Source organism: Ambystoma mexicanum, chromosome 2p (genome assembly GCF_040938575.1).
Source record: "Ambystoma mexicanum isolate Mex_15411 chromosome 2p, UKY_AmexF1_1, whole genome shotgun sequence".
NCBI lineage: Eukaryota > Metazoa > Chordata > Amphibia > Caudata > Ambystomatidae > Ambystoma > Ambystoma mexicanum.
In genome coordinates, this window is record NC_090923.1 from 611,904,756 (window position 1) to 611,921,127 (window position 16,372).

A 16,372-nucleotide genomic window follows, 5' to 3' on the forward strand; every position below is an offset into this window, starting at 1 on the left:
GTGACATGTGGGGTGGCTGGGGGGCATGGCCAGGGTGGATGGGCTGCCTGCGGGGCATGGCCAATGGGGCAGGTTAGTCCCCTGTGTTGTGGGCTGCCTGCAGGGCCTGGGGAGGGGTGAGAGGGCACACCTGGTAGGACACACACTGCCAATTCGCGTTGGGGCACACCAGGAGTACACATACCCCTCCCGTGGCAGCAAAAACACATGTAAACCTCCCCGCACACCCCCAAAATACACATACCCCGCTCCGCAAGCCCTATCGCATGTGATTCTCCCCGCGCACCCCTCGGAATACACGTACCCCACTCCCCAAGGCTTATCGCGCGTGATTCTCCCCGCGCACTGCTCAGAATACATGTACCCCACTCAGCCAAGGCCTATTGCGTGTGACACTCCCTGCACACCCCAGTAATACACGTACCCCGCTTCCCAGGGCCTATCGTGTGTGATTCTCCCCGCGCACCCCTTGGACTACACGTACCCCACTCCCCAAGGCCTATCGCATGTGATTCTCCATACGCACCCCTCAGAATACACGCACCCCGCTCGGCCAAGGCCTATTGCGTGTGAAACTCCCCGCGCACCCCCAGAATACACGTACCCCGCTCGGCCAAGGCCTATCATGTGTGAAACTCCCCACATACCCCCAGAATACACGTACCCCGCTCGGCCAAGGCCTATCGCGTGTGAAACTCCCCGCGCACCCCAGTAATACACGTACCCCGCTCGGCCAAGGCCTATCACGTGTGAAACTCCCCACGCACCCCAGTAATACACGTACCCTTCTCAGCCAGGGCCTATTGCTTGTGAAACTCCCCACCCACCCCAGTAATACACGTACCCCACTCGGCCAAGGCCTATTGCGTGTGAAACTCCCCGCGCATCCCCCAAATACACGTACCCCACTCGGCCAAGGCCTATCGCGTGTGAAACTCCCCACGCACCCCCAGAATACACATACCCTGCTCGGCCAAGGCCTATCGCATGTGAAACTCCCCGCACACCCCAGTAAAACAGGTACCCCGCTCGGCCAAGGCCTATCGTGTGTGAAACTCCCCGCGCACCCCCCAAATACACCTTCCCCGCTCAGCCAAGGCCTATTCCGTGTGAAACTCCCCGCACACCCCATAATACACATACCCCGCTCGGCCAATGCCTATCAAGTGTGAAACTCCCTGCGCACCCCCAGAATATGCGCAGGCAGCCCTTCACCCCTGGGCATGCCCCGCAGGCTGCACATCCACCCTCCCCATAACCCGCAGGCAGACCATCCACCCTGGGCATGCCCCGCAGGCAGCCCATCCACCCTGGGCATGCCCCGCAGGCTGCACATCCACCCTCCCCATACCCCCCATGCAGCCCATCACACCTGGGCATGCCCCACAGGTAGCCCATCCACCCTGGGCATGCCCTGCAGGCAGCCCATCCACCCTGGGCATGCCCCACAGGCAGCACATCCACCCTCCCCATACCCCGCAGGCAGCCCTTCACCCCTGGGAATGCCACACAGGCAGCCCATCCACACTGGGCATGCCCCGCAGGCAGCCCACTCCACAGGGGGGACTTTTCCCACATTTTACACGTGATTTCGCTGGCGCGAGCGAGGTATGTGTATTGTGGGGCGTGCGTGGGTAGTTTTACACGCTATTGGCCTAGCGTGAGTGGGGTACGTGTGTTCTGGGGCGTGCGCGGGGAGTTTTACACGCTATTGGCCTAGCACGAGCGGGGAACGTGTGTTCTGGGGCATGCGCTGCGAGTTTTACATGCTATTGGCCTAGCGTGAGTGGGGTACGTGTGTTCTGGGGCGTGCGCGGGGAGTTTTACACACTATTGGCCTAGCGCCAGCGGGATACGTGTGTTCTGGGGCGTGCGCGGGGAGTTTTACATGCATTTTCATGGTTGGGGGCTGTGTGCTGGTCCACTGGCCTTTGCGCCATGTACTGGATTTGTGCGCTGTTCATGGTGCACGGGGCGGGGTTGGGGGTGTAACTGGCGCTGCTACAGGGTCGCTGCAGCACTCTGCGCCACGGCTGGTTATGGATGTTGGAATCCATGAATACGCTGTGCGCTGAAATGGGTTTTGGCGCACGCAGCTGGCGCAGACTGCCGCACACGCACACTGTGCGCCAGCCGCGTGCCCCACTTGTGCGCCGAATTCTATGAATTACCCCCTAAAACCAATCAAGTATTTTACTTCGGCAAAACAACATATAACCATTTACCACTGGTGGTGGGGAACAGGCTAGGCACGGTAAATTGGCACAACATAAAACAGACTTTCAATACATATTCAATAATTACAACTATATGCAGATGCACTATCCAGTAGTGACAGTGGTTGGGAATCATGGGGTTTGTAGGCCAATAGCACCAGGGGTGGACTGGGAAGCAGAAGAGGCCCTGGAAATAATTTTCAAAGCAGCCCAATATTAAACATTGTCAGCAAGCCCAATCCTTTTCCTATGGGAACATTTGAAAATTAAATAGGTTACCAAACAAAAGGGGCCCAGGGTGCAAAGGCCTACCAAGAAATCTCCAGAGTTCCCTATAGCCGGGGACACCCCTGAATAGCATCCTAAGACTCTGGCCTTCTCTCCTGCTAGGAAGGTGATAGTGAGGAATTTGACCATCTGCATAGTGGGCGTGGTCTCGCCTGGGATTTATTTGAAATGTTTAAATAAATGGATGATGGTAGACCTACCTCAGGAAAATGTGTGGAGCTGATCTACTCTCATTTTCCTATGCTCACACCACGGCAAACGCATAGACCTGTGTACTACGGGCACAATGTCACCCCAAGGAGAGGGAGGACAAGCTTCCCACTGCCATGGACAGCCTACTCAATGACAAAGGCTCATGGAACCACCCTGCTCTTTTGTTAGGCCCTGCAGCTTGTGGCAATGATTAACATACCCATAGAGGGTACTTCAAACAGGCCCCAGGGTGCCTGGTAGCAGAGGATAGCAAAGGAGGCAGGAAACCCAACAACCTTTCATATGTTTCTGTGTCAACCGGAAGCCAGCTCCCGTCCTCAGTATCAATGACAGTGAACTGACATGTCTGGGTTTATTGTTGCTGTAGCCCACCTTCTCTAGGGGCACCCTATTCATAAGATACAAGAATGTGGTTTGCAGAAGCCAGAGATTCTGGCCTCTCAGCATCTTCAAGGGAGATCTGTCGATTTAATCAGGAACCACACAGTGAGGACCATTAACCAGACTATTTGATCACAGCAGATCCGAAGATGGGAGGGACTTAGTAGCACACGGGAGTGAGACCAGAGCTCTTTCTGGTGAGAGAAGAGTTCCGCCATATTCATTCTGGGACACTCCTTGTTCCTGTTTCAACCCTTTAACTTTTCCTGTTGCAAAGCCCTCTGATTATGACCTCACCAACACAGAATGTTCGGATCCTTTGTTGGTAGGGACCCCAGCATTGGTTTGCTAAGGTAGGCTCAGCCTACACCAATCACTGTGGCCCACTTGTCTTTAAAAGAATTCTGGAGCCCCTCTTTAGGCAGATCTTCTGAAGACTTAACTTAAAGAACGAAGAATAACTCATCCTTGGACCCTGGCTGAAGGTACAGTCTGCTTACAGCTTCAGCCAGTTAAGGAAGGCCAGGAATATCCATATAGGGAAGCAACATTCCTCCTCTTAACTTCTCCCAGGGAGCAGTGGAAGAAAGGAACTCAGAAGACCATCCAGCTGCTTCAGAACCGGTCACCAGACAGCATACAGCAGGCCCTGTTAAGCTCTGCAGCAAGCTCCCTGGAGAACAAGTGCCGAAAGGTCTCTGAACCTGAAACCAAGGACAAGGGAGCTGCCTGCAACACCCTCCCTAGCTTTGGCCCGTCCACCTTAAAGGACAACCCAAACCCTTGAAGAAGTGGGGAGAAGTGCAATGACAAGCACCTACTGCCGTCCGCCTTAAAGGACATTCTCGAGCCAGTCGAGTTCCTCGATCCACAAGCCGCAGTCACTGAAGGGACCAGAGACATCTCAACCAGTGCTTCAGAACCATTGATCAGCACTGAGACAGCGATTCCTGACCCTGAGTCACTGTGAAGGCCAGCCTACAGCCGTTCATCAAGATTCGCTTGCCGATCGTTCCTGCTCCCTGCTACCCACTGCTGACTCCCCTCTTGAACTCTGTTGCAGAAGCCTGAAAAGCACCTTGAAGCCGGCTCAACGTTTTCAAGTACCAAGAATATCTACAGCAAGAGGTACATTGTGGTTCTTCAGAAGGCACTTAGAGGCATTTTAAGACCCTCTCTCCCTCTTGCCGAAGTCAAGAAGCCTTTTTAAAACTATTGTGGTTATTAACCATACCAACTACCTTCCTGTCAGTATGCAGAGTGCATCCCTTTTCCTTCTTAGAAACTGTCTGTTTTCTGCATTCCTATACAAGGTGGGTTGTATTTTGTAGTGTGCTAGAACTGTCTGGTGTGACGATAATAAAGTAGATATGTTTATACAACCTTGACTGCACAGTCCCTTTTATCATTGGGTAATAATTGCCTTTTCACTGTGTTGCAAATAACCAACAATCCACGACCTTGCGGAGATAAGCCTGCAGTTTCATCCATGTTACCAAAATTGGACAAGGAGGTTTATAATTTGCTTGTGTTTCCAATCTGTTCAGATCCCTTCTGGTGTACTAGAGGTGTGGGGCAGATTGATGGTTTAGAAACCGATATTCATCCCTGGACCACTGGTGCCCCGGAAGTTGATTCGTCACAATAAGGATTGTGATAGAGTGGGAAAAGGAGCAGTGTGGGGCCCATTCGGGGGAGGGCATGAAGTCACTGGTGAAGGACAGAGATGGGGAAGTTAGGTTTTGATAGATACCTCACTTACATCACTCATTCTTAGATAGAATTATAAACTTTATTCTGCGCCACATTTAGATAGGACTGTGAAGGTTAGCAAATGCCACACTTAGAACTGTGAATGTTAGCAAGTGCCACATTTAGACTGAATTGTGAACATTTGCCTGCACCACATCTAGATAGGATTGTGAAGGTCAGCAAGTGCCACACTTAGATAGATTTGTGAACATCAGCCTGCTTCACATCTAGATAGGATTGTGAAGGTTGGCAAGTACCACACCTGAATGGAATTGTGAATGTTAACAAATGCCACACTTAGATAGAATTGTAAATGTTAGCATGCGCCACATTTAGATACAATTGTGAACATTAGCCTGCGTCGCATCTAGACAGGATTGTAAAGGTTAGCAAGTGCCACACTTAGAACTGTGAATGTTAGCAAGTGCCACACCTAGAACTTTGAATGTTAGCAAGTGCCACATTTAGATAGAATTGCAAATGTTAGCATGTGCCATATTTAGATAGAATTGTGAACATTAGCCTGCGTCACATCCAGGTATGATTGTAAAGGTTAGCAAGTGCCACACTTAGAACTGTGAATGTTAGCAAGTACCACACCTAGAACTGTAAACATTAGCAAATGCCACACTTAGATAGAATTGCAAATGTTAGCATGTGCCATATTTAGATAGAATTGTGAACATTAGCCTGCGTTGCATCTGGATAGGATTGTGAAGGTTAGCAAGTGCCACACTCAGAACTGTGAATGTTAGCAAGTACCACACCTGGAACGGTGAATGTTAGCAAGTACCACACCTAGAACTGTGAATATTTGCAAATGCCACACTTGAATAGAATCGCAAGTGTTAACACGTCCCGCTCTTAAATAGCATTGTGTACCACTAACACCCCCTCTAATCTCTGCATACCTAATTCACCCAAAATCCGACACAACCATTTCTCACCCAGCAAACCACACGCACTGCACCACACTGCACCAACAACCTTGAAACAACACATAAACCACACCAACAGCACACAAGCTCTTGCTTCGAATTGTGAACATTAGCCTGCACCACATCAAGATAGGATTGTGAAGGTTAGCAAGTGCCACACTTGGAACTGTGAATGTTAGCAAGTGCCACACTAAGAACTGTGAATGTTAGCAAGTGCCACATGTGCGACAAAACCATTTCTCACCCAGAAAACCACACGCACTTCACCACACCGCAACAACAACCTACAAACACCACATAAACTGCACCAACAGCACACGAGGTCTCGCTTCGGTCCAATACTCACACCATAGCTCAGCGCACGGTGGTAACCGAACTGAAGCCGCCAACAGCACACCACTTCTCTCCCTCTTCACCCGAGTAACCTAACCCACCCGCCTTATAAATTACAGATCCATTTAAGCGCCTAGAGACCAACTCTTTAACATTTAATATAACATATAAGGAACATGACAACAGGAAAACAGCAGAGGATAAGGAACACACCTTGGTAGGTACACACAGGCGACTGATTTCCGGTACTACAGAAGAGTGGAACAGCAGGAGAAATAACCTTTTATTCAGCTACCATGTTATGGAGGTCCGCAGAGCTGGGATGGTCTCTATTCATCACTGTCTCCCTGTCTGCCCCCGGACATCCTGAAACAGTAAGTTGCCATCTTCAGTAGCCCTTTCCCGGAGGCCTTTATTGATTTTAACCCTTAACTGCGGGGACTCGGGCTTGGTGTGATTGTCCAGGAGCAAACAATGCGACCAAATGCAGAGTACAGGCCTAGAACTCTGGTAGCTTTGCTTCTGGTAGCCACTTAACCAAATGGTCTTGCCACAAGCATAGCCCCGCACAAACTGAGCAACCGGCTGGCATTACTTTTCGCAGCTATTTATCTCCTGGTTCCCACTGCTTATTTCCTCCGATTTCCCGTTGAGATGAAAATCTTTAATGCCATTTTCTGCCATACATTCATGCATCAAAATGTTTACCTGAGCATCTTTGGCTGTTTCCGTGTCTTCCCTTTCTCGCTGCCCCAAGCCCAAGACACCGCCTGTAGTGTACCTCCCACCGCCCCCTCCCCCTCCAGCCCAGGAGCTTCACAGAACTAATTGTATCTCCTCTGCTGCTGTCAAACAGTGGGGATAGTGATTTCACAAGAAGCTGTTTGCCCATAACTCAACGCCTTGCAATTGTCCCGTGGCTTTCAGGGAGCCCTTGTCCCTTTGGGGGCTGCCCATCCGTCAGTCTGCGGCCCCTATCCGCCCGCAGGGCTGTCTGCGCAAAGCTTGGGAGCCCTGTGTTTAGACAAGAGGGCAACGTCTTTGAAGTGGCACTTAGCTGCCGGCTCATTATGGGGTTTTTATGGAGTGCTCAGGGAGATCATCGTCTTTATGAGGTACTCAGGCGAGCGAGAAGGGCTCTGACAGAGAGGCAGGATGTGGCCCTTTGCCAGCGCTTGCCAGCCCGGGCCTCCAGTGCACATAGGTCTCAATGGACGGAGTCATGTGTGGGCGCCGCTACCCTCACTTTACCATCGTTAATCAGGACATGTCAAATGTTCCCGAGGACTCATTCCATCCCTGCATCCTTGACAATGAATCGACGCCAAGCATCCCTTTCACAAGATAAGACCACACTGGCAGCTGCCGCCCTGGGGCCGTGCAATAGTGCTCACGAGGAGTTTATTTATTTATTTATTTATTTATTTATTTATTGATTTGTATAATTATGTGTAATTTATCAGGTGCCAACTGTGAAGAAAATCGAGAGCTGTAGCTGACTATGATCACCCCTAAGAGGGTCGCTCTCCTTATCTGAGACAAGGCGTCACAATGAGTGTGGTGGCCGTAGCGGTAAAAACGGTTTTGCAAATATTGCTGATTTGCAATTCCAGCGTATATTATAGTATCCAGCCAAAGTACCAGAAAATAAAGTGATTCAACTGGGTCTGGAATTTCTTGACCATCACAACATAGACTGGCGCAACGGAATGAGGTCAGTAAATATGCAGATTGGGCGGCAATGGGAAATACTTTGCTAAGTCTGACTTTCAGGGCAGAAGATAGGCTTGGCAAGGTTCAAGGAAGGCGGCAGGGAGGAGATTGAGAAGCCTGATTTTCAAGGCAGAAGCCAGGCTTCAGATGGGTCAAGGACGCATCAGGGAAATAGAAGGGAGAGAAGCCTGACTTACAGGGCAGAAGGCCAGGCTTGAGACGGGTCAAGGAAGCAGGTAACGAGGAGAGTCACACGCCTGGCTTTTGGTGCAGAAGCTAGGATTGAGAAGGCTGGATGAAGTGGCAGGGAAATAGGAGAGTGAGAAGCCTGACTTTCAGCGCAGGAGGCCAGGCTTGAGATGGGTCAAGGAAGCGACAGGTAACAAAGAGAGTCACACGCCTGACTTTCGGTGCAGAAGCTAGGCTTCAGACGGCTGGATGAAGTGGCAGGGAAATAGGAGAGTGAGAAGCCTGACTTTCAGGGCAGAGGCCAGGCTTAAGAAGGGTCAAGGAAGTGGCGGGGCGAGAGGTGAGTGAGAAGCCTGATTTTCTGGTTAGAAGCCAGGCTTCAGATGAGTCAAGGACGCATCAGGGAGAGAGTAGGGAGAGAAGCCTGACTTTCAGGGCAGAAGGCCAGGCTTGAGACAGGTCAAGGAAGCGACAGGTAATGAGGAGAGCCACAGGCCTGACTTTCGTTGCAGAAGCCAGGCTTGAGACGGCTGGATGAAGTGGCAGGGAAAGAGGAGAGTGAGAAGCCTGACTTTCAGGGCAGAAGCAAGGCTTGAGAAGGATCAAGTATGTTGCTGGGAGAGAGGTGAGTGAGAAGCCTGATTTTCAGGTCAGAAGCCAGGCTTCAGATGGGTCAAGGACGCATCAGGGAAAGAGTAGAGTGGCTGACTTTCGGTGCAGAAGCCAGGCTTGGGGCAGCTGGATGAAGTGGCAGGGAAAGAGGAGAGTGAGAAGCCTGAATTTCAGGGCCGAAGGCCAGGGTTCAGATGGGTCAAGGACGCATCAGGGAAAGAGTAGAGTGGCTGACTATCGGTGCAGAAGCCAGGCTTGAGACGGCTGGATGAAGTTGCAGGGAAAGAGGAGAGTGAGAAGCCTGAATTTTAGGGCAGAAGGCCAAGGTTGAGACTGTTCAAGGAAGCAGCAGGGATAGAGGAGAGTGAGTTTGTGGTACTACTAAATCAGCCGCTCCAGAATTTTAATGTTCACTTAGCATTCCTTCTGAATACCGCGGAAATAATGCTGCCAGTGAATTCTCTTTTAATGTAAAATAGAAATTCTCGGCACGGCGCTTCCATTTCCGAAAGCTTCGGGCTGCTGATAAGGTCCTGCAGGTGGCAATTAGCTCTGCTGATTTCGCGTTCCCTGCCTTCGGCTCTTCGACCGACCCGAGAGGCCTAGACTAGAAATGGAACATTCCCCATGCCCAATCCTAGCCCGTTTCTACGGCTATCCGGAATCTAGTCACGTAAGCGCCTGTGTTATTATGCTGGTAGTGACTGAGTGACATCGAACTTTTCGCTTTAGAAGCTCCTTTCACAACTACGTCCTGCTTTAAAACGCTTTATGTACAGTTGTGTTTCGGTCGCGCAGACATGGGCTGTTGGCTTCAGGAATGCACATTTCTTTCAGCCACCCACGGCCCAGACCACCACGGCGGGAGACGATATTATTTTATCTGTTTGCTCAAACGTAAAGCCTGCTCCCACCATGTAGAAACCTGTTTCAGGCGCAGGCCGCACAATGGCAGCAGCACGCGACGTAAAGCGAGTGGCGCAAGGCACCTTTTTGTTAGATGCTTGTGTTATTAAGAGAGAGTGTTGGCAGCTTGTGGTTGTTTTCACTCCAGGCACAAGATGAGTTCCGAGTCTGGCCTATGGTGCAGATCTGCAAACGTTCATATTGGAAGTTGGAACTCTTCAGTCCTTCAACCCCTCCAAAAAGTCGTATGCTTCCATTGAAAATCGAATACATGTCAGGCGATGAGGTGCCCTTCCTGGGGTCCAGTCTACGTGGGGCAGAGGCCAGCCACTATAGAGCAGGCACAGTGCATCACAGAAGAGTGATGGACGAGCTATATTTTTTTATTTTTTATTTATTTGATTTGGCTGAAAAATTCAACCTTTCAATACAAAATACATTTACTTCATTTCGATTGTTATACACACATGTAAAACATATATAAACATGCATGAACCAAAATATTTAAACAGACATTTCATATTTTTTTAAAATCAATTAGCAACATTTACATGCTTAAAAAACCATGGTAAAAAAAGAAAAAAAAAGAAAATACTAACTAAAATCAATAAAAAGGACAGCCTTGATGGTGAAGATAGTCAGCAAATAACAAATGTAATCAACAGAATGCATAAAAAATAAAATAGAAGAACCACAAGCCTAACACAAAGGTGCCTCACACCGTAACTATACCATTACAATTTCAGCTTTTTGCCTCATGATTATCGTCGTTTTCCAGTTTGAGTTCATTAAAAAAATTAATTGTTGCATAACCTACAGTTCGCGAATACACATGAAATACATATTTCAATATATCTTTTGGCCCCATGTGCGTTAGATGTTGAAAAAGATGTTTAAAGTATTTGATTCGTAAGGGCTCCACCTCCGGGCAAACACTAATAATATGAGCTTTATTCATAACCACATTGTCAGGCTTCCATTCCATTCTTTTTCAGCTTGCGCTACCTGGAGAAAATACCGTGTGCGAATCATTCTGTGTTGCACAACAGTGGAGCACAAACTGCTAGCTCACATCCCTTCTGTGTGAGACCACAAGCAGCCCCAGACACATGCCAGGTACTTTAGGCAGGCCACCTTCTTGTGCCACTCACTTCAGCAAAGCTTTTCTGCAGAACTTCGAGGTATTTAGATTGTTGTGTCCCCGGATTTCAGTCCCATATAATAGTGAAGTAAGTTCCTTGCCTCAAAGAACTGAGTTGTATATCTGAAAGGTTAGGTACCCGAGTGATGACTGCGGGAGTGGGCAGAGCCTACAATGATTTCTTATGGGAATTCAGGACGAACATATTCGTCCTTAGCACTTAAGGGGAACATTGACCTGGCCACATAGAATGTACTTTAAAAGGGAAGGCCAGAAAAAAACGTGTTCCTTGATGTGACATCCGCTGTTTGCCTTGCACAGTAATATGTAATTTAATTAGTGAGGTTTTTGGATTCGCTTTTTATGTCCTCAGCTGCTTGGATCGAAAGCTGGGTGCCATTACGTCCCAATTTCAATGATGTATGTCAGAACTGACCTCAAGCAACTTTTGTGAAACCGAAACACTCCAACCTCAGCAGAGGGGAGATCGCTCAGGTTAGGTCACTGTATACTGACCCTAGCATTACCGTATGCCCTTCAGACAAACAGGGAGCGCTAGTAATTCCCATCACCAGAGACTACCATGCAGAATGCATGGTTCAGTTGCAAGACCTGAGTGTGCATGCACCAGTTAACAACGATCCAACTGCTGACATTAGAGCCAACATAGAAACCATACTCCTCAAAGCTGAAGAACTAGACTGTGTCTCTCATAAGACCAAATCCTTTCTAACTTTTATGCACTCTTCTGTTCCCACCTTTACCTTCCCCCCAAAATACACAAGGGACTGGTGAAGCCCTCAGGCAGACCCATTGTGACAGCGACTGGCAGTCTGCAACAACCACTTACATCGACCATTTCCTCCAACCACGTATCCAGAGCACCTCTACTTAAGTTAAGGACACTACCCATTTCCTCCAAGTACTTGAAACCACCACACTATGGAGGAGATGTGTTCTTCACTGTAGATGTTAATGGGCATTCCCCACGACCTGGGACAGTCGGCTGTTGAATGGTTACTCTTGCTTTGTAATGTTATTGTAATGTTTATTTAAATAGCGCCTATACACAGGCACGTGTTTCAAAGCGCTCAAGGAGGGTGGGAACAAGGGAAAAAAACAGTCGCTCAGAGCCCTTGAAATTCTGAGATGATAATGGTCTGCACAGGCAGAGTAAGTGAGTGGAAAAAATACATTTAACAGTTTGGGAGACAGCAAATAGGCCTGACGGCAATTCTGCAGTTTAACAGTGCAATTAAGTGGTGAAGGCAATGATTGGTGTGGCCAAAGAATTCATTGTGATCCTCCTTGAATTCATTTCTCAGAACTCCTATTTCAAATCTTAGAGGTCCCAGACACCAAAAGACGTTGAGGAGCCATCTCAAGAAGAAGAGCAGATAGAGAAGCATTCTGGGTACACCAGCTGGAATCCTTGACACCAAGCGGAATGCATGAGGAACTGAATTTACATTGTTTTTTAATAATATCTGTAACGACCATGTGAAAGATATCTGGACCCTCTTTGGAGCGAGTGATACATGAGTATGCGCATCGTGTGGTCCACACCACCTGTCCCAATTTGTTGATTCCTTTGAGATGACTCTCAGTAGACTGACATGGACCAGCAGTGATCTGTGGCACGAGGCTATCACTACAGACCTCTTAGATCTGCGATGTTGCCCCAACACGCTCCACTTGATTTGTTGCACTCAACATTAGCAAGTTGTAGTCTGATTAGCACTGTATACCACGACACGATCGGCACTGGCACCATGTACTTGCTCCAGCATCCTCAGGATGCGTAATTGCAATTGAGCACCCGACCACTGTGACAGAGTACTCTTAAGTAGGAATACACTGATACTCCCTACCCATGTATTCACATTTATGTAAGAGTCCGTTTCACCTTTAATTCGGCAAATCACTCGGGAACAAGCGTTAGGGATACTACACATCCATGAGGTAACATCAGTCACGACCTGCATCTCACCACAGGCACCCCGACCCATGCCCGTTTGGGGCCTGCAGGCAGTTTGTTAGAACACTAGTGAATGACATGCGCACGCGCGTGACCTCTTAATCTCCTATAGTAAAGTAAAGAGGATGATCCTGTCATTCTGGCTTGACCTTTGCGGTACCAGGAACGTGAGCTGCAGTAAGAGGTGAGGATTGTGTTGACTACGCATGTTTTTTCAGATGTATTGTCCAGTGCGAGGCCCTAGAGTGATAGCGACATGCACCATATCACTTTCTTACAGCTCACTGTCATTGTGAGACGTTTTGTATCTCTATGCACAGGCGTCACTGACATTGTGAGTGGAGGAGTCTCTCCGCTTTATAGAAGACTTTACAAAGACAGACTTTTCCGTCTGCTCTAGGAGGCATTATCACACCGTTTACACCTACTAGCCAGGTGAGACCTTGTGGCACTTATCAGGGACGTCATTTCACCAAAATGCCAGGGGTAGCACAAGTGACATCACACGGCCCTTGACCCACTGATGACATCACAGGAAGTGATGTCATTTGAACCCACCCCAAAGTGATATCACGGGAAGCGATGGAACACAACCTTTCACCCGTTGACAAAACTGGAAGTGGCATCACATAGCATTGTACACTACGAAAAATATGGTTGCAATATCACCATAATGTGATGTACATTTCATACAAGAATGGATCGCCATATGTATCATTAATATCAGTGTGTATAGGCCCATATTACCAAATTACTGTGAATGCAACCAGACGTCCAAGGCCAAATGATAATGATGTGTTATTATACAGCACTTACGCTTAAGCACTTTATATAGAAAAAATATACACCCAATATCACCGAACCTGTGTTGGTACACAGTTATCGACCTCAGAAGGATGAAAGGCAGAGTTGAGGCGTTTAAGAACAGAATAGATCAGTGACTCACCATCTGAAGTGTGCCTGAAATAAACCTTTAATGAGTCTAGCAATTATTGTATAGATTTCCAGAAAGACGCATTATTTGGTATTCCTATTCTTTCTTATTTAGGGTCAGTGCTGAAAGTGTTAGACTTGTGACACTCCTGTTCTTATTTTTCTTCATTTTTTTTAAGGGGCCTGAAAAAGAAAGCCAGCCACTCCAGAAGTAAAGAGCCACATGGTGCTGGCCACAGCCCAGGAGTTTACATTACAAATTTCTTTTTTTAAATAGTATTTTTTTAGTTTTTTTTAGAGGTCGCAAGGGAGACCTCAGAGGTCGCAGTCTCGACCTCTGGTGACCCCTAAATGCCGTCCGTGGCACTTATGCTTGCGATGCACAGAGTCTTAGTCACTTGTTGGAGACAGAGAGCGCTAATTCTTTGCTCTCTCCTTTTCCTCCCTTCCTTCTCACTCTCATTGGCATCATTAGTGAACGCTATACGTATATAGCGTCCCCGGCGGCAGCGTGCTGGCCTTGGAAACAAGACGATACAAAACAACACAGGTTCGATCACCGGGTCCGCGTTTAGAAACCTCTGGTCAATAATCTCATTATAAATATGCAACTAAGACAACAACAAAAAAATCCTGTAACAGCGCCTTGATGCGCCCGGGCCATGTGAGCGCTTTAAACATGCAAAATAAAATATGCTGTTTGTTCATTCCAGTGTTCTCATTTTGGTGCATACATGTAACATTTGTGATTTTCCGGACTTGGGAAATGCATATCGTAATAACAATGTATTGTATTCACAGGCACCATGTAACCATTTTGATTATGACCCGATATGGGGGTACCATCTGCCGATTTTGACCTCCCAAGACAATGGGACCGGTGTATGACATGACACATTTTGATACATGCTATATGATGTGGCACATCACATGAGACATGATGCTTTTTACGCGGGCATGGGCGTTTCTCTAATCGTGCATGAACGTACGCTTGGTCTCTGTTTATATAATTAATTCTCATGATGGTAACAATTTATCTTGATCACATGGTAACACATGCTGCAGGCCCCTGGGGTCTCCCAGATTGTATATACAGCTATTTACCCTGATGGAGGACATGTTGTCTGAAATGCATAGGCACCTTGGCACAGTGGCATAGGCCACCACAAAGTGGCAATTTTTGTTTGTGTTAATACAAAGTGTTCTGTGCCTCAACAATTGTTTGGTGTTTTCTTTTTTTTGAGAATGCAACAAATACAGGAAAGGTATTTCTATCTTTCATTTGAATGTTAACCTAGCGTATTCACTAGAGTGCGTAACCCTCACTGCAGGCTTTTCTAGCCTAGGTCCTCCATGTGGGGGCATTCTATATAAGGTGTGCACCCCATGTTTGGACTTTGCCAATCAACACTTCGACGAGTTTCTTTGACTATATTAAACCGAGCAGTGCCCATTCACACTCGAGAATATTGCATGCTGGTCCATTCCCTTAGGATGAGGAACAACTCCTTAAAACTAAATTCTGGTAACATTGAAGTCAACGGCCCTCATTAGGACCCTGGGGCTAAGTGTTTAACGGCGCCGTAAAAGGCTGCAGCGCCGTTAAACACTTAGGGCCTCATTCCGAGTATGGCGGTAAGGGATAGCGGCCACCGGTAACGAGACCGGTGGCGGTATTCCCTTACCGCCATACTCCGAGTTCCCTCTGCGCCCTCGCCCTTAACGCCTGCTTTGAGCAGGTGTTAAAGTCGAGGGCGCAAAGGGGCCTGCAAGCCAATAACGGTGACCGTAATGAACGGTCACCGTTATTTGCATCTTCCCTATTCCCATTGAGCCCTATGGGGGCTCATTTGGGAATGGGGAAGAGCCTTGGTGAAAGGGGAATCACCGCCCCGCCAACCTTGGAATGGGGCGGTGATTCCGCCATCCACCAAGGCGCTGCCGGTCCGGGTACGGCGTCAACCAAGGCGTTAATAGCGCCATTGGTTAGCGCCGTACTCGGAATGAGGCCCTTAGTGCCTTACTACGAGGTCCCTTTGCGGGACCCGACCTGAACGGCTGGTCTAGACCAGCCGTTAAAGTAGGGACCCGCAAAGGGAACTTGGTGCTAAGTACGGTACCGCTATTTGCGGTAGCGTACTTAGCGCCTTCCCCAGTCCCATTGAGCCCTATGGGGCAAAAATGGGAATGGGGAAGGGCCAATGTTCAATGGGGAATTACTGCCCTGCCAACCTTGGAATGGGGTGGTAATTCCCCATTGAATATTGGCGGACTCGTTACGATACCGGCACCAACCATGGTGCTAATAGCGCCATGGTTTAGCGCCAGTATCGTAATGAGGGCCCACGTTTTTGGTGGTCATTCATCCTCTGGTGTGCCCTCTCCTGCCCACCTGTCTTGGTACTTATACCTTTTCTCCTCTGTGCGCTAAACTTGATGGCTCTCTCGCCCATGTTCCTCGTATTGGTGAGGTTTCTCCTACCAGCTGGCACTACCAGCAACTCCTGCATCAAAGTATTCCTGTTCTTTCACAATCCACAAGAATCTCTTTCTCCTGTGCTCTCATACGACAGTCCTGATTGGACCATTTTAACTCCCTCTATCTTCCCCTTCCCATCATGTTAGACACTTTTAAATCCTGCCAAACTCTGCAGATTGCCACATGTCTAGATGACGCTGATCCTCCAGCACATTTTTCAACATTGCCAAAATCCTCTGGCTTCCTATTTGACGTGTGCAGTTTAAATCTCTGTGCACTGCCTTCCATTGTCTTTCTGGC